Raw genomic sequence first — 26,589 nt, forward strand, 5'->3', positions numbered from 1 at the left:
GAAGCCAGATTCTCTGTTACGGGACCTCTCTCCTCTGCCTGGGTGCTGGGCCTAAATTTATGACAATGGACTGTTGCAGTGGTGGCTGACGTGAAGCCTGATTCTCTGCTATGACATGCAGACTGATTCTCTGCTGACATGAAGCCAGATTCTCTGTTACGGGACCTCTCTCCTCTGCCTGTGTGTGTGCTGGGCCTAAATATATGCCAATGGACTGTTGCAGTGGTGGCTGACGTGAAGCCTCATTCTCTGCTATGACATGCAGACTAATTCTCTGCTGACATGAAGACAGATTCTCTGTTACGGGACCTCTCTCCTCTGCCTGGGTGCCGGGGCCTAAATATCTGAGAATGGACTGTTCCAGTGGTGGGTGACGGGAAGCCAGATTCTCTGCTATGGAACCTCTCTCCAATTGATTTTGGTTAATTTTTATTTATTTAATTTTTATTTTAATTCATTTCCCTATCCACATTTGTTTGCAGGGGATTTACCTACATGTTGCTGCCTTTTGCAGCCCTCTAGCTCTTTCCTGGGCTGTTTTACAGCCTTTTTAGTGCCGAAAAGTTCGGGTCCCCATTGACTTCAATGGGGTTCGGGTTCGGGACGAAGTTCGGATCGGGTTCGGATCCCGAACCCGAACATTTCCGGGATGTTCGGCCGAACTTCTCGAACCCGAACATCCAGGTGTTCGCTCAACTCTAGTCATAACATTTTCAGTTGTATGCAAAAGACAGTTCTTAGGTAAAACCAATTAAAATACACTCTTTAAGTTTTGAATCAGTTTAAAACTTGCACTACATAAAATGTAACAAACAATAACCATTTTGCATTTTAGCCATGAAACACATTTGCATTCTGATGTGATTATGCAATTGAAAAAGTTTAAAGCAGATCCCAAATATTATGTAAATATGAAGTTATAACAGAGCATAAATTGCTGTCTATAATTCAGATCCTCTTATGTTAGCGCTATATAAATAAAGATTATTATGCTCTGATGTTATAGATAGGGCTGTCAGTCAGACTTAGTGTGGAAAGTATAGACAATAGGAAACATCCTTTGAACATTAATATGTATAACATCATAATGTGGCTTTATATTCCAAAGGGACTTCACTAACTCTGTGAAAATTCCCAGTGGCTCTAGTTGCAGCTTTTATGCAATAGGTTAAGAAAACCCTCATCAACTAAATCAAATCCCTCAGTTTGGCTTGCAGGATACAGCGTGTCTGATGTATACAGGCTAATTAAATTTCTTCCATCAATTGAATTTAGTCTGGATAATACATTGTTAATTGATATATACAATCAAGATCCACAATGCTTTTATTGAATAAATCTATTTAGCTAAAGAAGTGGTTTATGTTCAAACACTGCTAGAGGAAGTTATAATGTCTCACATGCTAATTAATTGAATTGCCAAGCTTAGCAGGAAATCATTAGAATACTTGGATAGTCAGTTAATTCTCAGGTTAAGGAAGAAAGATATGCCTGAACTCATGAATCAATGTTAGGAATTTGCTTTGCTTTAGTAAAATGATGAGACGTACAGCATACATAGGGATATTGTGCTATTTATGATTAAAATGGCTGTGTTTTTATGGTAATATGTTTTAAGGCTTGTTTCACCCAGATGCAATTTGGCTGCATATTATTTCTGCAATACCTGGACCCCCCCCCCCCCCCCCTCTTCCAGTGTTCTTTTAAACTAAACTTAGGTCAACATAAGGTTATACTGAACCATATTTAGATCATATTAGGGGTCTACTGAGCTGAATCTAGATCACCATAGGGTCCTATTACTGTAGTGATTTAAGTTTGAATCATAGCCACATTATAAAGCTATGAGCATTGCTAACTTGCTCACTCACCTACCATGCACTGTAGTGTATTCATATGGCTCTAGGGCATTTTTGCTACATTGAAAGAATTGCATAAATGGGATACTTAGATAAAATAGATAAAAATGCATCATATATTAGTACATTTAAAGGTTATGTACACCCTCTGGGGCATTTTTAATTATTGCATCCTTTTATGGGCTTAAATTCATTTTGTTAATAGATTTTCTTCAAAAATGTTAATTATTCTTCAAAAATATGAATTACATTGTACTCATTTTGAGCTAAAAATATTTTTTTAATTGGCCTTTATTAAAAATATGGCGTCCTTTTTTCTGTATAGAGCTGATATGCATTGGTAGCAGCTAGTGTTGGGCGCGAATATTCAAATAGCGAATTTTAATTGTGAATATCGCCACTTCAAGAATTAATGAAGATTTAAGATATAGTGCTATATATTCATATTCATGAATATTCTAGATTTTTTTGCATCTGAACCCATGATCCCTTCCTGCTTCTTGCTTGTAGGCCAATGAGAAGGCTGCAATGTCTTTGAGCTTAGCAACATCTCTAGCAACCAATAGGAAAGTTTCCTACCCCTTACTACAGTGGATATAAAAAGTCTACACACCCCTGTTAAAATGTCAGGTTTCTGTGATGTAAAAAAATTAGACAAAGATAAATCATTTCAGAACTTTTTCCGCCTTTAATGTGACCTATAAACTGCACAACTCAATTTAAAAACAAACTGAAATGTTTTAGGTAGAAGGAAAAAAAATCTAAAAATAAAATAATATGGTTGCATAAGTGTGCACACCCTTAAACTAATACTTTGTTGAAGCACCTTTTGATTTTATTACAGCACTCAGTCTTTTTGGGTATGAGTCTATCAGCATGGCACATTTTGACTTGGCAAGATTTGCCACTCTTCTTTGCAAAAACACTCCAAATCTGTCAGATTGTGAGGGCATCTCCTGTGCACACCCATCTTCAGATCACCCCACAGATTTTCAATCGGATTCAGGTAGTGGCTCTGGCTGGGCCATTCCAAAACTTTAATCTTTTTCTGGTGAAGCCATTCCTTTGTTGAATTGTATGTATGCTTTGGGTCGTTGTCATGCTGAAAGATGAAGTTCCTCTTCATGTTCAGCTTTCTAGCAGAAGCCTGAAGGTTTTGTGCCAATATTGACTGGTATTTGGAACTGTTCATAATTCCCTTTAGCTTAACTAAGGCTCCAGTTCCAGCTTAAGAAAAACAGCCCCAAAGCATGATGCTGCCACCACCATGCTTCACTGTGGGTATAGTGTTCTTTTGGTGATGTGCAGTGTTGTTTTTGCGCCAAACATATCTTTTGGAATTATGGCCAAAAAGTTCAACCTTGGTTTCATCAGACCATAACACCTTTTCCCACATGCTTTTGGGAGACTTCAGATGTGTTTTTGCAAAATGTAGCCTGGCTTAGATGTTTTTCTTCATAAGAAAAGGCTTTCGTCTTGCCACTCTACCCCATAGCCCAGACATATGAAGAAAATGGGAGATTGTTGTCACATGTACCACACAGCCAGTACTTGCCAGATATTCCTGCAGCTCCTTTAATGTTGCTGTAGGCCTCTTGGTAGCCTCCCAGACCAGTTTTCGTCTCGTCTTTTCATAAATTTTGGAGGGACGTCCAGTTCTTGGTAATGTCACTGTTGTGCAATATTTTCTCCACTTAATGATGACTGTCTTCACTATGTTCCATGGTATATCTAATTATTTTTTACCCTTCTCCTGACTGTTACCTTTTAACAATGAGATCCCTCTGATGCTTTGGAAGCTCTCTGTTGACCATGGCTTTTGCTGAGAAAATTTCAGGAAAGACCAACTAGAGCAGCAGAACTTTATTTGGGGTTAATCAGAGGCGCTTTAAATGATGGCAGGCGTATGCTGACTCCTTTTTAACATGATTTTGAATGTCATTGCTTAATTCTGAACACAGCTACATCCCAAGTTATAAGAGGGTGTGCACACTTATGCAACCACATTATTTTAGTTTTTTTGTTTTCTTCCCTCCACCAAAAAGATTTCAGTTTGTTTATCAATTGAGTGCTACAGTTTATAGTGTCACGGCCTGTGGTGGGCACCATGACATGGTGGCCACACATGCTGTTGCCTTCGACAACGTGGTGTTGTGGTTGCATGCGGGGGCAGTCACGGCCTATGTTGTATGTGCCAAGACACGTTTGCCACTCATGTAGTTGCATTTGGCAATTAGTTGTTTATGCATGTGTAAGCGATTTCCCTTTAGTTGTTTCCCTTCCCTGTCTGGTGTGCGTGGGGTTAATTCACTGGCTGGTTTGGAGCAAAGTGGTGAGTTGGGTGTAGTCTTTGACCACCACAGGCCGTGACAATAGGTCACATTAAAGGTGGAAAAAGTTCTAAAATGGTTTACCTTCGTCTAATTTTTTCAAAGCACAGAAACCTGACATTTTAACAGGGGTGTGTAGAATTTTTATATCCACTGTATATAAGAAATAGTGTTCAACACGCGAATATTCGAATTGCGATTTTTTTATCGAATATTGCAAATTCGCGAATTCGCAAATATTTCGAATATGGTGCTATATATTCGCTATATCGAATATTCGTAAATTTTAAATATCTGAAAAAACATGATCCCTCACTGCTTCTTGCTTGTGGGCCAGTGAGTCATTGGCCCACAAATAAGATTATACCACTATATTAGCTAAATCGATCGATTCTACATTTGTTCGAATATTCGCTATATTGCAAAAAGCAGGTCTTGTTATTCGAATTCCCGATTTCTACCCGAAAAGCGGGAATGTTATGAATGATCGCGTGAGGAATCGATCTTATGAGTGACGTAATCGTGTCATGTGACATGTGCCCTGGTTTCAGTTTCGGTTTTGCATTGCTTTCAGTGGAGTTTGGCGTGCATTCTATCTTAAAATCGGCGATCGAAAATGGGCAAAATTCGAATTCAAAAGGATGAAGAAGAAATTATTCTCACTGTAAGTAATATTGTACTACAGCACTGTATTTTATTTCATATTGCATGCATGTCAGAACAATATTTAGCATTAGCAACACTCCACCTACAGCTAAGGCTACTTTCACACTTGCGTTCGGAGCGGATCCGTCTGGTGTCTGCACAGACGTATCCGCTCCTATAATGCAGACGATGGGATCCGTTCAGAACGGATCCGTCTGCATTATATTTCTGAAAAAAATCTAAGTCTGAAAGTTAGTCAGACGGATCCGTCCTGACTTTGCATTGAAAGTCAATGGGGGAAGGATCCGTTTGAAATTGAGCTATATTGTGTCAACTTAAAAAGGATCCGTCCCTATTGACTTACATTGTAGGGCTACTTTCACACTTGCGTTCTGGGTTCCGCTTGAGAGTTCCGTTTGAAGGCTCTCACAAGCGGCCCCGAACGCATTCGTACTGCCCTAATGCATTCTGAGTGGATGCGGATCCGCTCAGAATGCATCAGTCTGGCCTCCGTTCCGCTCAGCAGGAGGACACCCGACCGCAGCTTGCAGCGTTCTGGTGTCCGCCTGGCCGTGTGGAGTCAAATCGATCCGTCCAGATGGGGACGGATCCGTTTGAAGTTGACACAATATGGCTCAATTTCAAACGGATCCGTCCCCCATTGACTTTCAATGTAACGCACGGCCAGGCGGACACCCGAGCGCTGCAAGCTGCGTTCGGGTGTCCGCCTGCTGAGCGGAACCAAGATGCCTAGGTACAATGCTTACATGATTTTTGTATTTCTCTTTACAACACTCAGTAATGTATATATTCAGTTATGCTGCTAATCCGTACAGATGTAGTATGGTTAACACACAACCTCTTAACTCAAATTTCTTAATTTATCACGTAATCTTGAAACACAAGGTATTTTTAAAATATCTTAACACATTTAATTGCATTAGGTTTACATAACATGTCTCATAAAGCATGTGTGTTAACTCTACTACATCTGTGTTTCATCCCTTTTCAAATGATTACTTAATACCTGTTGTGACATGTACAAAATCTTCTGGTTTCATCATATATCTCTACATTGCTGAGATTGTATATGTATTGTTATACACAAAGCGCGGTACTGATGTATGATGTCACCAGATGATTTCATACGTTTCACACGTTTATATCTACATAAACTGCAAACATCATTCAGCATTCCGGTCAACGTCCCCGACCATTACATACATCCCCCACTTAATTTGCATTGGGTTCAAGATATATATATATATATATATAACTATATATAATATACACTCACCTAAAGAATTATTAAGAACACCATACTAATACGGTGTTGGACCCCCTTTTGCCTTCAGAACTGCCTTAATTCTACGTGGAATTGATTCAACAAGGGGTTGATAGCATTCTTTAGAAATGTTGGCCCATATTGATAGGATAGCATCTTGCAGTTGATGGAGATTTGAGGGATGCACATCCAGGGCACGAAGCTCCCGTTCCACCACATCCCAAAGATGCTCTATTGGGTTGAGATCTGGTGACTGTGGGGGCCATTTTAGTACAGTGAACTCTTTGTCATGTTCAAGAAACCAATTTGAAATGATTCGAGCTTTGTGATATGGTGCATTATCCTGCTGGAAGTAGCCATCAGAGGATGGGTACATGGTGATCATGAAGGGATGGACATGGTCAGAAACAATGCTCAGGTAGCCCGTGGCATTTAAATGATGGCCAATTGGCACTAAGGGGCCTAAAGTGTGCCCAGGAAACATCCCCCACACCATTACACCACCAGCCTGCACAGTGGTAACAAGGCATGATGGATACATGTTCTCATTCTGTTTACGCCAAATTCAGACTCTACCATTTGAATGTCTCAACAGAAATCGAGACTCATCAGACCAGGCAACATTTTTCCAGTCTTCAACAGTCCAATTTTGGTAAGCTCGTGCAAATTGTAGCCTCTTTTTCCTATTTGTAGTGGAGATGAGTGGTACCCGGTGGGGTCTTCTGCTGTTGTAGCCCACCTTTCTTTCCCATTCTGACATTCAGTTTGGAGTTCAGGAGATTGTCTTGACCAGGACCACAACCCTACATGCATTGAAGCAACTGCCATGTGATTGGTTGACTAGATAATCGCATTAATGAGAAATAGAACAGGTGTTCCTAATAATTCTTTAGGTGAGTGTATATATATATGTATGTTCCGCAAAAACTATAAAATGCAACCATCGATTTAAACGAAACTTGGTATACACATCCTTTGCTACCTGGAAATAAATCTTGCAGGGTCTCAGCTCTCTACGACGTACACGAGATATTCCCAAAAAATAACCTGCATTATCTAATACAAGCCTGCCAGCCTTTTGCTTAAATCCTAACTGCCAATTGACGGGAGCTGTGGAGTTCACAGTTAAAGGGGCGTTCACCGTGAAAGTCACTGTGTATTAGGGCCGGTCACCATCAAAGTCACTGTTAAAGGGGCGGTAACCGTCAAAGTGACACTTAAGCCTCCTTCTAATTATAAAGTTACCGTGACAACTAAATCAACAGATCTTCAAAATGCGGCTTAGCAGACAGTATAACGCTGGCAGCCACCAAAAATTATATACCCAACATAACACGTCCAATAACCCCTTATCTAATTTCCGAACTGTTGTTTGCTTTACCTAAACATCCAATACTCAGTCACAATATCCTATAGGACACCTTCCTAATAAATCCCATGTTACCTTATCCTACCTTGTAACTTAGACAATTTTTTATTTTTATTTTTTAAAGGTAAATCCACAATTGGTATAATTCATAATCCCATGCAGATTCCACCATATAGGAATTTCTTGATCTTTACCTTGGTTATGGTTTATGAGTTGTTTGTGTAAAGTCTTAACATTGTGTCATTATTACAGGTCAACCCGTTCCCTCGGTCCGCCACCACAAAAAAACAAAAACAAAAAAAAAAGGTGAACGAGGAGGAGGGAGAAAATGTGGAGACGGCCATAGAGGAGGAGAGAGAAAATGTGGAGGCGGCCATAGAGGAGGAGGGAGAAAATGGGGAGGCCCCTTCACCCCCAGATGTTGGCGAGACAGAGGCCACTGAGGAGGAGGCTGGACCTTCCCAGCCACCTGATTCCGCCCCCCCCCCCCCCCAGCTCCAGAAGAGGAGGAAGAGGTGGTCTACACGAAAGAATTTATTAAAAATGTTGCGGAGCTCAAGAAAATTCAGCACCGTTTTAATAAGAAGATGCGGCAAATGGAGGAAATAAACCTCCACCAGCTCCAAAAACTCAACAAAACATTATTGTAGTTGAAAAAGTTGCCATAGAGGATTGCTTTATTATTTTTGTTATAATAAATACATTTTTTACAGTTTGATAACGTGTGTTTTTTATATTTTTATGCAATGTTACGGTGTAATTTTAGACATTTGTTGTAAGGCCCCTTTATTCCAGGGTCAGGACAGACAGCAGAACAGACAGCATTAGGTACATGGTAACACTGTAGTATATGCCCCACACATAACTCAGCAGTGTCAGGACCTACAACAGCAAGTATCGGTAATGGTGGAGTATAAGGCCCACACATAAATCAGCAGTGTCAGGACCTACAACAGCAAGTATCGGTAACAATGGAGTATAAGGCCCACACATAGGTAATCAGAGCCAATCGATCCTTTTCCTGCTTCTTTTGGTACCTGGCCATTCGTTTATGGCATTTATTGATTACTGTATGTTTAAAAGAAAAGAAAATATTAATGCAATTTAGTTTATCAGAGAATTAGTGCATTGTGTGGAGTAGGTGTATAAACACTTAAGATTTACATCTAAATCCAAAAGTTACACATGTTTATGGTCATTATAGTGTTTTTTAGATTAGAGATAGTTCGGATACAGTTTAATGTTATTTTTTGGGGTAGTTTATATTTATTAGCTACTTTAGACACTTACGCCACTTGCACACGACCGTATGCCCTACGAGACATACAGTCCAAAAAATAAAATCGTATCAATATAGATAATAATCGCATCTACGAATATTTCAGAATTCGTGATCTACAGAACAATCATTGTGCTGCATGCAATATCCACACAAACAACATATATGCTTTAAGAGAATATTACTTACAGTTAATATGATGTCGTCATCATCTTTCTCAAGTATGTGTCTGAACTGTGACGTACTTCCAGTAACCATTGTAGTTATTCACTTGTAAAGTTCAAATAGTGATGATAAATGCTTTATAGACACTGGTCACAGTCACTGGGCTGTTTTAGTACTGTAAATTACGTCATACGCTTTTTCACGCACGTTTACGTTAGGCTACTTTCACACTAGCGTTCGGGGCTCCGCTTGTGAGTTCCATTTAAATGCTCTCACAAGTGGCCCTGAACGCATCCGTACTGCCCTAATGCATTCTGAGTGGATGCGGATCCGCTCAGAATGCATCAGTCTGACACCGTTTGTCCTCCGCTCAGCAGGCGGACACCCGAACGCTGCTCGCAGCATTCTGGTGTCCCCCTGACCGTGCAGAGGCAAACGGATCTGTTCAGACTTACAATGTAAGTCAATGGGGACGGATCCGTTTGAAGTTGACACAATATGGCTCAATTTCAAAAGGATCCGTCCCCCATTGACTTTCAATGTAAAGTCTGGACGGATCCGTCTGAGCAACTTTCACACTTAGAATTTTTTCTAAACTATAATGCAGACGGATCTGTTCTGAACGGATCCCATCCTCTGCATTATAGGAGCGGATCTGTCTGTGCAGACACCAGACGGATCCGCTCTGAACGCAAGTGTGAAAGTAGCCTTACCCACTTTATTTAAATTAGGGACAGCGATAGCAAATAAAAAATAAAAATCAAAAATCAAATATTATTTGGAACAAAAAAATCAAAATCAAGATTTCAAATTTTTGTTCAAGAATATTCGAAAAAACGAATACATAGCAATATAGTGAATATATTTGTTATTTAATCAACTTCGGCATACACCTCCCTGACAAGCGTCCCGTCACCATGGGAAAGCCTGTGGGTTAGAAAATACCATCGGATCTGAGTTTTCCCTGAGAGCGTGAAAACTCAAATCCGATGGTATATTCTAACCTACAGGCATTGCCATGGTTACGGGGACGCTTATCGGGAAGCAGTATGCCAAAGTGGAATAACTACACATTGGGGAAAAAAAAGGACGAATATTCTAAATAACAAATGTATTCTTAATATTGCTCTAACTTCGTCTTTTAGAATATTCGTAATATGCTCTAACTTCGTGTTTTAGAATATTACAAATATTCAAAAAGACGAAGTTAAGGCAATATTAAGAATATTCGTAAAATACACATATAGACTGCAATTTAGCTTTGTAGTGCTATAGTAATTTTTTTAAGTGTACATATTTTCCAAAACTGAAGTTCAGAAGAGGCAAAAAAAAATTTGACAAAAAAAATATAATTATAGCACTATATTAGCTAAATTAAAATCTATATGTGTATTTTACGAATATTCTTAATATTGCTCTAACTTCGTCATTTAGAATATTACGAATATTCTAAAAGAAAGTTAGAGCAATATTAAGAATATTCGTAAAATACACATATTAGCCTAGCCATAGTCAATTAGTCATAGGAACGTTGCTTTATACTGTCAAAAGATCGCAATACGCGATCCACAGATCCCCCACCCCATAACAATGCCATCCACAGATTCCCCACCCCATAACAATGCCATCCACAGATTCCCCACCCCATAACAATGACATCCACAGATCCCCCACCCCATAGCAGTACCATCCACAGATGCCCCATAACAGTGTAATCCACAGATCCCCCATAAACAGTGCCATCCACAGATCCCCCATAACAGTGCCATCCACAGATCCCCCATAACAGTGCCATCCACAGATCCCCCATAACAGTGCCATTCACAGGTCCCCCATAACAGTGCCATCCACAGATCCCCCACATGACAGTGCGTCATCCACAGATCCCCCATAATAGTGTCATGCACAAACCACCATTAATTCATAACCCACCAAAAGAACACCTTTTGGTTAAAAATATTTTTTTTCTTATTTTCCTCCTCAAAAACCTAGTTGCGTCTTATAGGCCGGTACGTCTTATAGGGCGAAAAATATGGTAACTATACACAAAAACATAGGAACTAGGTTGAAGAAAAATGGCAACAGGTGCTCTTAACTGATGAGTTAAAATGTTAAATATTTGACTGTAACAGAAGGCAAGTTGTTCACCGAAGGGATGGAGAGTGGTACAATAATGAGTGTCTGCAGGCAACAGGGAAGCATGGTGAAGATTCCATGAAAGTTTGGGGCTGCATTTTACCAAATGTAGTTTGGAATTTGGTGAGGATCAATGCTGCCCTCAATGCTGAGAAATATGGGCATATACTTATCTGTTTTGCAATACCATCAGGGAGGTATCTGATTGGCTTTAAATTTATTCTGTGGCCGCAATCATATAGCCAATGTCATTAAGAACTATCTTCAATGTAAAGAAGAACAAGGAGTCCTGATAGTGAAGATATTGATCACAGAGCCCTGATCTCAACATGATCGAATCTGAATGGGATGACATGAAGTAACAGAAGGCTTTGAGCAAGCCTATATCTAATGAATTATCTGCGGCTAGTTCTACAAGATTTTTGGAACAACCTCTCTGCCGAGTTTCTATAAAATCTGCGTGCTAGTATACCTAAAAAAATCGATGATATTTTGAAGTCAAAGGGCGGTCAGACCAATTGTTGAACTGATTCAGATTTCTTGTTTGTTCGGTTTGCATTTTGAAAATAATCTTACTTTGCAGCATTTTTCCACATTTGTGTAAAACTTTTATAGAGTACTGTGTAAATACAAATATTATAATAAAATTCTGTACTTATCCAGTATAGCAGATATCTTCTATGACCCACCATTACCACTTTCATTTAACTTTGATTGATTTGTAACCACTAACTAGTACATCATATGTGTATTCAATGTTTATGCTTAAACGGGTTTTCCTGTATCACTATGGTCTTTAACAGATATGCTCATGTAGTTACTTACCTCATGTACATCTTCCCCATGCTTTTTCTTTACATCCTGTATATAGCACTTCCTGTTATTGTGTCCAACCAAGCCCATAACGCACTCCTCCTTCTCTGACACACCTCCAGCACTGCCTGTAACAACACCCAGCTAGTTTATACCTCCTCCCACACAGCTAGTTACATAGCTACTCCCTATTTCTGCCCTGTTGCTGCTTTGACATGCTCATGGGCATAACATCACAAGAAAATAAGAAAGTTGCATGGATACCGTCATGTGACTACAGTTCAGAATGAATGATAGGAGCAATAAAGGTAAAAGAAATGAATTATAAAATTAAAGCTACCTTCATAAACTCTTATTTTAAAAATAGTTTATGCAAACCAGAAAACATCTTCAAATATTATTAGTTAACTACTTCTCACCTATTATTATTTTTTTGTTGCATTTTAACTCTCTCTTTTTATATGCATTTGATGAATGCATATATGGTTTGATCTGGCATGCATTTTTTTTATTATTGGTGTTTTCTTACAATAGAAATAACAAATAAATCTGCAAACTGTAATGAAACATTCTACTGTTGGAACATGATAAAATGCTGACATTTGTAACAATACACTTTTAATTATGTTCTTTTCCAGGAATGTAAAAGTTTAAAGGAATTTTTTATGAGCCTATGAGTGTTTTAGATATATACTTTGTTTCACAAAAAATATGACAATAAAAGGGATGCATCAAGTTAAAGTGTAACTGCCGTTTTATTCTTTATACCCTAATGGTATAGTACACCCTGCTCAGTTTCACTTCATAATAACATTCAGAAATGGGTGTCACTTTCACATTGAGCAGGCCTCTTCTTACAGCGTTGTCATGGGCAGGCATCTCCTCTTTTATATAAACAAGAACTGGGCAGAGCACTGCAAGGAGGAGCACAGCCCTGAGTGCCTGGGCTTGGGCAGAAAGTGAAGGGGGAGGGCTGCTTTAGATGCTGCTTTCTCCTGAATAGTAGCCGCTAGAACATGCTTTGCTTAAAAGCTGACATTCCAGGCTTTCATACAAGACCAGAATGACAGCTACTTTTACTTTCACTTTCAGCTGCATTTACAGCATCCCGATTTCTATCAGTGATATCTTACCCTGTACTGAACAGATTTATGTAATTCTGGTATTTTGAAAGCTTGCAATGTCAGCTTTCAGACAATACAAAGGCTATAACTCTAGATGGTACCAAACCAGAGATATGAGCAGGGGGAGAAAAGAATAGGAAAAATATATAGAAATGTGACATTATCATCAGTGTAGTGACCCAAGTAATACAATTACGTTGTTTTGACCACACAGTGAATGCCGCAAAAAAATACACAAAATAATGTAAAAATTGCTGTTTAAATAATAATAAAAGTTATTTAATACACTATATTTACTACATATACCCCAAAATGGTTCATAAAAAACCTTTTAAGGTGACTATTAAGAGGCTAAAACAAATGGTTACTGATTTCATGTAATTGCTGGGCATGTCTATGGTTAGCTGTATGTGAGAGGATACAAACTGCTCCTGGGTAGTGGGGGAAGGTATCTGCATTCTGATTGGTCTTGTCTGTCTCTGGTTAGCTGCATGTGAGTGGATACACACTGTTCTGGGGTAGTGGGGGAAGTTATCTGCATTCTGATTGGTCTTGTGTGTCTCTGGTTAGCTGTATGAGAGAGGATACACACGGCTCTGGGGTAGTGGGGGATGTTATCTCCATTCTGATTGGTCTTGTCTGTCTCTGATTAGCTGTATGTGAGAGGATACACCCTGCTCTGGCGTGTTGGTTTGTTCCAGATTTCTAGCCTTTTGAAATTCCATAGAACTTGTTTATATATAGTAAATTATACAAATAAGTCTACTTTCACACTCACGTTTGGTGCGGATCCGTCATGGATCTGCACAGACGGATCCGCACCGATAATACAACCACATGCATTCCGTTTGCATTATCTTTAACATTGCCAAAATGGATCCGTCTTGAACACCATTGAACGTCAATGGGGGGGGGGGGGGGGGATACGTTTTCTATTGTGTCAGGATCCGTTTGCTTCCACATCGTCAGGCGGACACCAAAACGCTACAAGCAGCGTTTTTGTGTCCGCCTCCAGAGCGGAATGGAGGCGGATCGGAGGCAAACTGATCATTATCCATTCAGAATGCATTAGGGCAAAAATCCGTTTTGGACTGCTTGTGAGAGCCCTGAAACGGATGTTACAAACGGAAACCAAAACGCCAGTGTGAAAGTAGCCTTAAATGCTGCATTATGTTATATTACCCATTGATATCCATATTTGTGCATGCTGCTCTCACTGCTATTACAAAAGGGTCACTAATTCCAGCACAGAAGTCCTAGTTAGTTACCTAGGTTGAAAAATAGACACCAAAGTCAACCTTTCTTTCACATACCTGTTTGATCCTAAGAAAGGAAAAACAAAACCCCCTGGACAAATGTAGAAAATTGCCTCATGGGAAAAAATTGTCTTCCTTAGGCCCCTTTCACACGGGCGAGTTTTCCGTGCGGGTGCGATGCGTGCGGTGAACGCACTGCACCCGCACTGAATCCTGACCCATTCATTTCTATGGGACTGTGCACACGAGCGGTGATTTTCACGCATCACTTGTGCGTTGCGTGAAAATCGCAGCATGCTCCTCTTTGTGCATTTTTCACGTAACGCAGGCCCTATAGAAATGAATGGGGTTGCGTGAAAATCGCATGCATCCGCAAGCAAGTGCGGATGCGGTGCGATTTTCACGCATGGGTTCTAGGTGACAGTCTATTCACTGTATTATTTTCCCTTATAACATGGTTATAAGGGAAAATAATAGCATTCTGAATACAGAATGCATAGTATAATAGTGTTGGAGGGGTTAAAAATAATAAAAAAGTTAACTCACCTTCTCCTCTTGTTCGCGTAGATGCCGGTCTGTTCTTTAGCTGTGGGCTGAAGGACCTGTGGTGATGTCAGATCACATGCTCCATCACCATAGTGATGGACCATGTGATTGGAGCATGTGATCTGACGTCACCTCAGGTCATTCAGCCCACAGCTAAAGAACAGACCGGGATCAACCCGAACAAGAGGAGAAGGTGAGTTAACATTTTTATTATTTTTAACCCTTCCAGCACTATTATACTAAGCATTCTGTAGTCAGAATGCTATTATTTTCCCTTATAACCATGTTATAAGGGAAAATAATACAATCTTCAGAACATCAATCCCAAGCCCGAACTTCTGTGAAGAAGTTCGGGTCTGGGTACCAAACATGCGCGATTTTTCTCACGCGAGTGCAAAACGCATGACAATGTTTTGCACTCGCGCGGAAAAATCGCGCATTTTCCCGCAACGCACCCGCCTCTTATCCGGGCAAAAAACATGACGCCCGTGTGAAAGAGGCCTTAACCTACAAAAGCGGTCTGATAATTTCCTTTAAAACATTTAACACCATTATTTTCTCTAAAAGTTTTCCTCTGGCTTCAACTTTTCTTTCTTTCAGTTTAAAAAAATAAAATTAAATATTTAGATTCTTTATAATAAGGACAACAAATGTACCATTAAAAATTCTATTAAAGGTAATCTGTCACCAATTGCAAGCCCTAATAATTACAATAATATATTATTGAACACTTGCGCTCTGACTTTGGATCAGTAATTTGTATGCGGAGGGTCATCCCCATTCCCCTGCTGTGCACCCACAAACCAGCCATGGAATGTATTGAAAGGACCCCTGTGCACAATATAGAAGACTCCAGGAGAAGTCCTCTCTATTAGGGATGAGCGAACTCGAACTGTATAGTTCGGGTTCGTACCGAATTTTGGGGTGTCCGTGACACGGACCCGAACCCGGACATTTTCGTAAAAGTCCGGGTTCGGGTTCGGTGTTCGTCGCTTTCTTCGCGCTTTTGTGACGCTTTCTTGGCGCTTTTTGAAAGGCTGCAAAGCAGCCAATCAACAAGCGTCATACTACTTGCCCCAAGAGGCCATCACAGCCATGCCTACTATTGGCATGGCTGTGATTGGCCAGAGCACCATGTGACCCAGCCTCTATTTAAGCTGGAGTCACATAGCGCCGCCCGTCACTCTGCTCTGATTAGCGTAGGGAGAGGTTGCGGCTGCGACAGTAGGGCGAGATTAGGCAGATTAACTCCTCCAAAGGACTTGATTAACTGATCGATCTGCAGCTGTGGATCATTGAGCTGCTGATCCTCAATTGCTCACTGTTTTTAGGCTGCACAGACCGTTTGTCAGTCTCATTTTTCTGGGGTGATCGGCGGCCATTTTGTGTCTTGTGGTGCGCCAGCACAAGCTGCGACCAAGTGCATTTAACCCTCAATGGTGTGGTTGTTTTTTGGCTAAAGCCTACATCAGGGTGAAGCTGTGACACCAAGTGCATTTAACCAGCAATAGTCTGTTCATTTTTTGGCCATATACAAAATCAGGGGCAAGCTGCGCCTGTCACCAAGTGCATTTAACCCTCAATGGTGTGGTTGTTTTTTGGCTAAAGCCTACATCAGGGTGAAGCTGTCACACCAAGTGCATTTAACCAGCAATAGTCTGTTCATTTTTTGGCCATATACAAAATCAGGGGCAAGCTGCGCCTGTCACCAAGTGCATTTAACCCTCAATGGTGTGGTTGTTTTTTGGCTAAAGCCTACATCAGGGTGAAGCTGTCACACCAAGTGCATTTAACCAGCAATAGTCTGTTCATTTTTTGGCCATATACAAAATCAGGGGCAAGCTGCGCCTGTCACCAAGTGCATTTAACCCTCAATGGTGTGGTTGTTTTTTGGCTAAAGCCTACATCAGGGTGAAGCTGTCACACCAAGTGCATTTAACCAGCAATAGTCTGTTCATTTTTTGGCCATATCCCAGTCTAATTCTGTCACTAAATCCATACCGGTCACCCAGCGCCTAAATACTAGGCCTCAAATTTATATCCAGCTAAATCTGTCCCTAGTGCTGTAGCTGGGCGAGTTATTTAGTGTCCGTTCAAGCACATTTCTTGTTCTGGGTTGAAATACAATTCCCAATTTAGCAATTTCATAATTTAGTGGTTCCTGCTATATCAGAGCTCTTTGAAATCTATCCCAAAAAGGGTATATAATATTGAAGGTGCACATAGGGTCATTCAGAGTAACTTCACACACACCCGCTACTGTGTATTTCCAAGTCTAATTCTGTCACTAAATCCATACCGGTGACCCAGCGCCTAAATACTAGGCCTCAAATTTAATTCCCTCTAAATCTCTCGTTACCCACCGCTGTACTGTTGTTGCTGGGCAAGATATTTAGTGTCCGTCAAAGCACATTTTTTGTTCTGGGTTGAAGTACAATTCCCAATTTAGCAATTTCATAATTTAGTGGTTTCTGCTATATCAGAGCTATTTGAAATCTATCCCAAAAAGGGTATATAATATTGAAGGTGCACATAGGGTCATTCAGAATAACTTCACACACACCCGCTACTGTGTATTTCCAAGTCTAATTCTGTCACTAAACCCATACCTGTCACCCAGCGCCTAAATACTAGGCCTCAAATTTAAATCCCTCTAAATCTCTCGTTACCGTTGTCCTGTTGTAGCTGGGAAAGTTATTTAGTGCCCGTCAAAGCACATTTTTTGTTCTGGGTTGAAGTACAATTCCCAATTTAGCAATTTCATAATTTAGTGGTTCCTGCTATATCAGAGCTATTTGAAATCTATCCCAAAAAGGGTATATAATATTGAAGGTGCACATAGGGTCATTCAGAATAACTTCACACACACCCGCTACTGTGTATTTCCAAGTCTAATTCTGTCACTAAATCCATACCGGTGACCCAGCGCCTAAATACTAGGCCTCAAATTTAATTCCCTCTAAATCTCTCGTTACCCACCGGTGTACTGTTGTTGCTGGGCAAGATATTTAGTGTCCGTCAAAGCACATTTTTTGTTCTGGGTTGAAGTACAATTCCCAATTTAGCAATTTCATAATTTAGTGGTTTCTGCTATATCAGAGCTATTTGAAATCTATCCCAAAAAGGGTATATAATATTGAAGGTGCACATAGGGTCATTCAGAATAACTTCACACACACCCGCTACTGTGTATTTCCAAGTCTAATTCTGTCACTAAACCCATACCTGTCACCCAGCGCCTAAATACTAGGCCTCAAATTTAAATCCCTCTAAATCTCTCGTTACCGTTGTCCTGTTGTAGCTGGGAAAGTTATTTAGTGCCCGTCAAAGCACATTTTTTGTTCTGGGTTGAAGTACAATTCCCAATTTAGCAATTTCATAATTTAGTGGTTTCTGCTATATCAGAGCTATTTGAAATCTATCCCTAAAAGGGTATATAATATTGAAGGTGCACATAGGGTCATTCAGAATAACTTCACACACACCCGCTACTGTGTATTTCCAAGTCTAATTCTGTCACTAAACCCATACCTGTCACCCAGCGCCTAAATACTAGGCCTCAAATTTATATCCAGCTAAATCTGTCCCTAGTGCTGTAGCTGGGCGAGTTATTTAGTGTCCGTTCAAGCACATTTCTTGTTCTGGGTTGAAATACAATTCCCAATTTAGCAATTTCATAATTTAGTGGTTCCTGCTATATCAGAGCTCTTTGAAATCTATCCCAAAAAGGGTATATAATATTGAAGGTGCACATAGGGTCATTCAGAGTAACTTCACACACACCCGCTACTGTGTATTTCCAAGTCTAATTCTGTCACTAAATCCATACCGGTGACCCAGCGCCTAAATACTAGGCCTCAAATTTAATTCCCTCTAAATCTCTCGTTACCCACCGCTGTACTGTTGTTGCTGGGCAAGATATTTAGTGTCCGTCAAAGCACATTTTTTGTTCTGGGTTGAAGTACAATTCCCAATTTAGCAATTTCATAATTTAGTGGTTTCTGCTATATCAGAGCTATTTGAAATCTATCCCAAAAAGGGTATATAATATTGAAGGTGCACATAGGGTCATTCAGAATAACTTCACACACACCCGCTACTGTGTATTTCCAAGTCTAATTCTGTCACTAAACCCATACCTGTCACCCAGCGCCTAAATACTAGGCCTCAAATTTAAATCCCTCTAAATCTCTCGTTACCGTTGTCCTGTTGTAGCTGGGAAAGTTATTTAGTGCCCGTCAAAGCACATTTTTTGTTCTGGGTTGAAGTACAATTCCCAATTTAGCAATTTCATAATTTAGTGGTTCCTGCTATATCAGAGCTATTTGAAATCTATCCCAAAAAGGGTATATAATATTGAAGGTGCACATAGGGTCATTCAGAGTAACTTCACACACACCCGCTACTGTGTATTTCCAAGTCTAATTCTGTCACTAAATCCATACCGGTGACCCAGCGCCTAAATACTAGGCCTCAAATTTAATTCCCTCTAAATCTCTCGTTACCCACCGCTGTACTGTTGTTGCTGGGCAAGATATTTAGTGTCCGTCAAAGCACATTTTTTGTTCTGGGTTGAAGTACAATTCCCAATTTAGCAATTTCATAATTTAGTGGTTTCTGCTATATCAGAGCTATTTGAAATCTATCCCAAAAAGGGTATATAATATTGAAGGTGCACATAGGGTCATTCAGAATAACTTCACACACACCCGCTACTGTGTATTTCCAAGTCTAATTCTGTCACTAAACCCATACCTGTCACCCAGCGCCTAAATACTAGGCCTCAAATTTAAATCCCTCTAAATCTCTCGTTACCGTTGTCCTGTTGTAGCTGGGAAAGTTATTTAGTGCCCGTCAAAGCACATTTTTGTTCTGGGTTGAAGTACAATTCCCAATTTAGCAATTTCATAATTTAGTGGTTCCTGCTATATCAGAGCTATTTGAAATCTATCCCAAAAAGGGTATATAATATTGAAGGTGCACATAGGGTCATTCAGAATAACTTCACACACACCCGCTACTGTGTATTTCCAAGTCTAATTCTGTCACTAAATCCATACCGGTGACCCAGCGCCTAAATACTAGGCCTCAAATTTAATTCCCTCTAAATCTCTCGTTACCCACCGGTGTACTGTTGTTGCTGGGCAAGATATTTAGTGTCCGTCAAAGCACATTTTTTGTTCTGGGTTGAAGTACAATTCCCAATTTAGCAATTTCATAATTTAGTGGTTTCTGCTATATCAGAGCTATTTGAAATCTATCCCTAAAAGGGTATATAATATTGAAGGTGCACATAGGGTCATTCAGAATAACTTCACACACACCCGCTACTGTGTATTTCCAAGTCTAATTCTGTCACTAAACCCATACCTGTCACCCAGCGCCTAAATACTAGGCCTCAAATTTAAATCCCTCTAAATCTCTCGTTACCGTTGTCCTGTTGTAGCTGGGAAAGTTATTTAGTGCCCGTCAAAGCACATTTTTTGTTCTGGGTTGAAGTACAATTCCCAATTTAGCAATTTCATAATTTAGTGGTTCCTGCTATATCAGAGCTATTTGAAATCTATCCCAAAAAGGGTATATAATATTGAAGGTGCACATTGGGTCATTCAGAATAACTTCACACACACGCTTCTGTGCATTTCCAAGTCTAATTCTGTCACTAATCCATACCGGTGACCCAGCGCCTAAATACTAGGCCTCAAATTTAATTCCCTCTAAATCTCTCGTTACCCACCGCTGTACTGTTGTTGCTGGGCAAGATATTTAGTGTCCGTCAAAGCACATTTTTTGTTCTGGGTTGAAGTACAATTCCCAATTTAGCAATTTCATAATTTAGTGGTTTCTGCTATATCAGAGCTATTTGAAATCTATCCCTAAAAGGGTATATAATATTGAAGGTGCACATAGGGTCATTCAGAATAACTTCACACACACCCGCTACTGTGTATTTCCAAGTCTAATTCTGTCACTAAATCCATACCGGTGACCCAGCGCCTAAATACTAGGCCTCAAATTTAATTCCCTCTAAATCTCTCGTTACCCACCGTTGTACTGTTGTTGCTGGGCAAGATATTTAGTGTCCGTCAAAGCACATTTTTTGTTCTGGGTTGAAGTACAATTCCCAATTTAGCAATTTCATAATTTAGTGGTTTCTGCTATATCAGAGCTATTTGAAATCTATCCCTAAAAGGGTATATAATATTCAAGGTGCACATTGGGTCATTCAGAATAACTTCACACACACACGCTTCTGTGCATTTCCAAGTCTAATTCTGTCACTAAATCCATACCGGTCACCCAGCGCCTAAATACTAGGCCTCAAATTTATATCCCGCTGAATTTGAATACAATACATTGGGCCAAATAATATATTTGTTGTTGTGGTGAACCATAACAATGAGAAAAACATCTAGTAAGGGACGCGGACGTGGACATGGTCGTGGTGGTGTTAGTGGACCCTCTGGTGCTGGGAGAGGACGTGGCCGTTCTGCCACATCCACACGTCCTAGTGTACCAACTACTTCAGGTCCCAGTAGCCGCCAGAATTTACAGCGATATATGGTGGGGCCCAATGCCGTTCTAAGGATGGTAAGGCCTGAGCAGGTACAGGCATTAGTCAATTGGGTGGCCGACAGTGGATCCAGCACGTTCACATTATCTCCCACCCAGTCTTCTGCAGAAAGCGCACAGATGGCGCCTGAAAACCAACCCCATCAGTCTGTCACATCACCCCCATGCATACCAGGGAAACTGTCTCAGCCTCAAGTTATGCAGCAGTCTCTTATGCTGTTTGAAGACTCCGCTGGCAGGGTTTCCCAAGGGCATCCACCTAGCCCTTCCCCAGCGGTGAAAGACATAGAATGCACTGACGCACAACCACTTATGTTTCCTGATGATGAGGACATGGGAATACCACCTCAGCATGTCTCTGATGATGACGAAACACAGGTGCCAACTGCTGCGTCTTTCTGCAGTGTGCAGACTGAACAGGAGGTCAGGGATCAAGACTGGGTGGAAGACGATGCAGGGGACGATGAGGTCCTAGACCCCACATGGAATGAAGGTCGTGCCACTGACTTTCACAGTTCGGAGGAAGAGGCAGTGGTGAGACCGAGCCAACAGCGTAGCAAAAGAGGGAGCAGTGGGCAAAAGCAGAACACCCGCCGCCAAGAGACTCCGCCTGCTACTGACCGCCGCCATCTGGGACCGAGCACCCCAAAGGCAGCTTCAAGGAGTTCCCTGGCATGGCACTTCTTCAAACAATGTGCTGACGACAAGACCCGAGTGGTTTGCACGCTGTGCCATCAGAGCCTGAAGCGAGGCATTAACGTTCTGAACCTGAGCACAACCTGCATGACCAGGCACCTGCATGCAAAGCATGAACTGCAGTGGAGTAAACACCTTAAAACCAAGGAAGTCACTCAGGCTCCCCCTGCTACCTCTTCTGCTGCTGCCGCCTCGGCCTATTCTGCTGCTGCCGCCTCGGCCTCTTCCTCCGCCTCTGGAGGAACGTTGGCACCTGCCGCCCAGCAAACAGGGGATGTACCACCAACACCACCACCACCACCTCCGTCACCAAGCGTCTCAACCATGTCACACGCCAGCGTTCAGCTCTCCATCTCACAAACATTTGATAGAAAGCGTAAATTCCCACCTAGCCACCCTCGATCCCTGGCCCTGAATGCCAGCATTTCTAAACTACTGGCCTATGAAATGCTGTCATTTAGGCTGGTGGACACAGACAGCTTCAAACAGCTCATGTCGCTTGCTGTCCCACAGTATGTTGTTCCCAGCCGGCACTACTTCTCCAAGAGAGCCGTGCCTTCCCTGCACAACCAAGTATCCGATAAAATCAAGTGTGCACTGCGCAACGCCATCTGTAGCAAGGTCCACCTAACCACAGATACGTGGACCAGTAAGCACGGCCAGGGACGCTATATCTCCCTAACTGCACACTGGGTAAATGTAGTGGCAGCTGGGCCCCAGGCGGAGAGCTGTTTGGCGCACGTCCTTCCGCCGCCAAGGATCGCAGGGCAACATTCTTTGCCTCCTGTTGCCACCTCCTCCTTCTCGGCTTCCTCCTCCTCTTCTTCCACCTGCTCATCCAGTCAGCCACACACCTTCACCACCAACTTCAGCACAGCCCGGGGTAAACGTCAGCAGGCCATTCTGAAACTCATATGTTTGGGGGACAGGCCCCACACCGCACAGGAGTTGTGGCGGGGTATAGAACAACAGACCGACGAGTGGTTGCTGCCGGTGAGCCTCAAGCCCGGCCTGGTGGTGTGTGATAATGGGCGAAATCTCGTTGCAGCTCTGGGACTAGCCAATTTGACGCACATCCCTTGCTTGGCGCATGTGCTGAATTTGGTGGTGCAGAAGTTCATTCACAACTACCCCGACATGTCAGAGCTGCTGCATAAAGTGCGGGCCGTCTGTTCGCGCTTCCGGCGTTCACATCCTGCTGCTGCTCGCCTGTCTGCGCTACAGCGTAACTTCGGCCTTCCCGCTCACCGCCTCATATGCGACGTGCCCACCAGGTGGAACTCCACCTTGCACATGCTGGACAGACTGTGCGAGCAGCAGCAGGCCATAGTGGAGTTTCAGCTGCAGCACGCACGGGTCAGTCGCACTACAGAACAGCACCACTTCACCACCAATGACTGGGCCTCCATGCGAGACCTGTGTGCCCTGTTGCGCTGTTTCGAGTACTCCACCAACATGGCCAGTGGCGATGACACCGTTATCAGCGTTACAATACCACTTCTATGTCTCCTTGAGAAAACACTTAGGGCGATGATGGAACAGGAGGTGGCCCAGGAGGAGGAGGAGGAGGATGAGGAAGAGGGGTCATTTTTAGCACTTTCAGGCCAGTCTCTTCGAAGTGACTCAGAGGGAGGTTTTTTGCAACAGCAGAGGCCAGGTACAAATGTGGCCAGCCAGGGCCCACTACTGGAGGACGAGGAGGACGAGGATGAGGAGGAGGTGGAGGAGGATGAGGATGAAGCATGGTCACAGCGGGGTGGCACCCAACGCAGCTCGGGTCCATCACTGGTGCGTGGCTGGGGGGAAAGGCAGGACGATGACGATACGCCTCCCACAGAGGACAGCTTGTCCTTACCCCTGGGCAGCCTGGCACACATGAGCGACTACATGCTGCAGTGCCTGCGCAACGACAGCAGAGTTGCCCACATTTTAACCTGTGCGGACTACTGGGTTGCCACCCTGCTGGATCCACGCTACAAAGACAATGTGCCCACCTTACTTCCTGCACTGGAGCGTGATAGGAAGATGCGCGAGTACAAGCGCACGTTGGTAGACGCGCTACTGAGAGCATTCCCAAATGTCACAGGGGAACAAGTGGAAGCCCAAGGCCAAGGCAGAGGAGGAGCAAGAGGTCGCCAAGGCAGCTGTGTCACGGCCAGCTCCTCTGAGGGCAGGGTTAGCATGGCAGAGATGTGGAAAACTTTTGTCAACACGCCACAGCTAACTGCACCACCACCTGATACGCAACGTGTTAGCAGGAGGCAACATTTTACTAACATGGTGGAACAGTACGTGTGCACACCCCTCCACGTACTGACTGATGGTTCGGCCCCATTCAACTTCTGGGTCTCTAAATTGTCCACGTGGCCAGAGCTAGCCTTTTATGCCTTGGAGGTGCTGGCCTGCCCGGCAGCCAGCGTTTTGTCTGAACGTGTATTCAGCACGGCAGGGGGCGTCATTACAGACAAACGCAGCCGCCTGTCTACAGCCAATGTGGACAAGCTGACGTTCATAAAAATGAACCAGGCATGGATCCCACAGGACCTGTCCGTCCCTTGTCCAGATTAGACATTAACTACCTCCCCATAACCATATATTATTGGACTCCAGGGCACTTCCTCATTCAATCCTATTTTTATTTTCATTTTACCATTATATTGCGATGCTACCCAAAGTTGAATGAACCTCTCCTCTGCCTGTGTGCTAGGCCTAAATATATGCCAATGGACTGTTGCAGTGGTGGCTGACATGAAGCCTGATTCTCTGCTATGACATGCAGACTAATTCTCTGCTGACATGAAGCCAGATTGTCTGTTACGGGACCTCTCTCCTCTGCCTGGGTGCTGGGCCTAAATTTATGACAATGGACTGTTGCAGTGGTGGCTGACGTGAAGCCTGATTCTCTGCTATGACATGCAGACTGATTCTCTGCTGTCATGAAGCCAGATTGTCTGTTACGGGACCTTTCTCCTCTACCTGGGTTCTGGGCCTAAATTTATGAAAATTGACTCTTACAGTGGTGGGTGACGTGAAGCCTGATTCTCTGCTATGATATGAAGACTGATTCTCTGCTGACATGAAGCCAGATTGTCTGTTACGGGACCTTTCTCCTCTGCCTGGGTTCTGGGCCTAAATTTATGAAAATTGACTCTTACAGTGGTGGGTGACGTGAAGCCTGATTCTCTGCTATGATATGAAGACTGATTCTCTGCTGACATGAAGCCAGATTGTCTGTTACGGGACCTTTCTCCTCTGCCTGGGTTCTGGGCCTAAATTTATGAAAATTGACTCTTACAGTGGTGGGTGACGTGAAGCCTGATTCTCTGCTATGATATGAAGACTGATTCTCTGCTGACATGAAGCCAGATTGTCTGTTACGGGACCTTTCTCCTCTGCCTGGGTTCTGGGCCTAAATTTATGAAAATTGACTCTTACAGTGGTGGGTGACGTGAAGCCTGATTCTCTGCTATGATATGAAGACTGATTCTCTGCTGACATGAAGCCAGATTGTCTGTTACGGGACCTTTCTCCTCTGCCTGGGTTCTGGGCCTAAATTTATGAAAATTGACTCTTACAGTGGTGGTGACGTGAAGCCTGATTCTCTGCTATGATATGAAGACTGATTCTCTGCTGACATGAAGCCAGATTGTCTGTTACGGGACCTCTCTCCTCTGCCTGGGTGCTGGGCCTAAATATATGCCAATGGACTGTTGCAGTGGTGGCTGACGTGAAGCCTCATTCTCTGCTATGACATGCAGACTAATTCTCTGCTGACATGAAGACAGATTCTCTGTTACGGGACCTCTCTCCTCTGCCTGGGTGCTGGGCCTAAATATATGAGAATGGACTGTTGCAGTGGTGGCTGACGTGAAGCCTCATTCTCTGCTATGACATGCAGACTAATTCTCTGCTGACATGAAGACAGATTCTCTGTTACGGGACCTCCTCTCCTCTGCCTGGGTGCTGGGCCTAAATATATGACAATGGACTGTTGCAGTGGTGGCTGACGTGAAGCCTCATTCTCTGCTATGACATGCAGACTGATTCTCTGCTGACATGAAGACAGATTGCTCTGTTACGGGACCTCTCTGCTCTGCCTGGGTGCTGGGCCTAAATATATGCCAATGGACTGTTGCAGTGGTGGCTGACGTGAAGCCTCATTCTCTGCTATGACATGCAGACTGATTCTCTGCTGACATGAAGCCAGATTGTCTGTTACGGGACCTCTCTCCTCTGCCTGTGTGTGTGCTAGGGCCTAAATATATGCCAATGGACTGTTGCAGTGGTGGCTGACGTGAAGCCTCATTCTCTGCTATGACATGCAGACTGATTCTCTGCTGACATGAAGCCAGATTGTCTGTTACGGGACCTCTCTCCTCTGCCTGTGTGTGTGCTGGGCCTAAATATATGCCAATGGACTGTTGCAGTGGTGGCTGACGTGAAGCCTCATTCTCTGCTATGACATGCAGACTAATTCTCTGCTGACATGAAGACAGATTCTCTGTTACGGGAC

The sequence above is a fragment of the Bufo gargarizans genome, chromosome 3 (genome assembly GCF_014858855.1).
Source record: "Bufo gargarizans isolate SCDJY-AF-19 chromosome 3, ASM1485885v1, whole genome shotgun sequence".
Classification (NCBI taxonomy): Eukaryota; Metazoa; Chordata; class Amphibia; order Anura; family Bufonidae; genus Bufo; species Bufo gargarizans.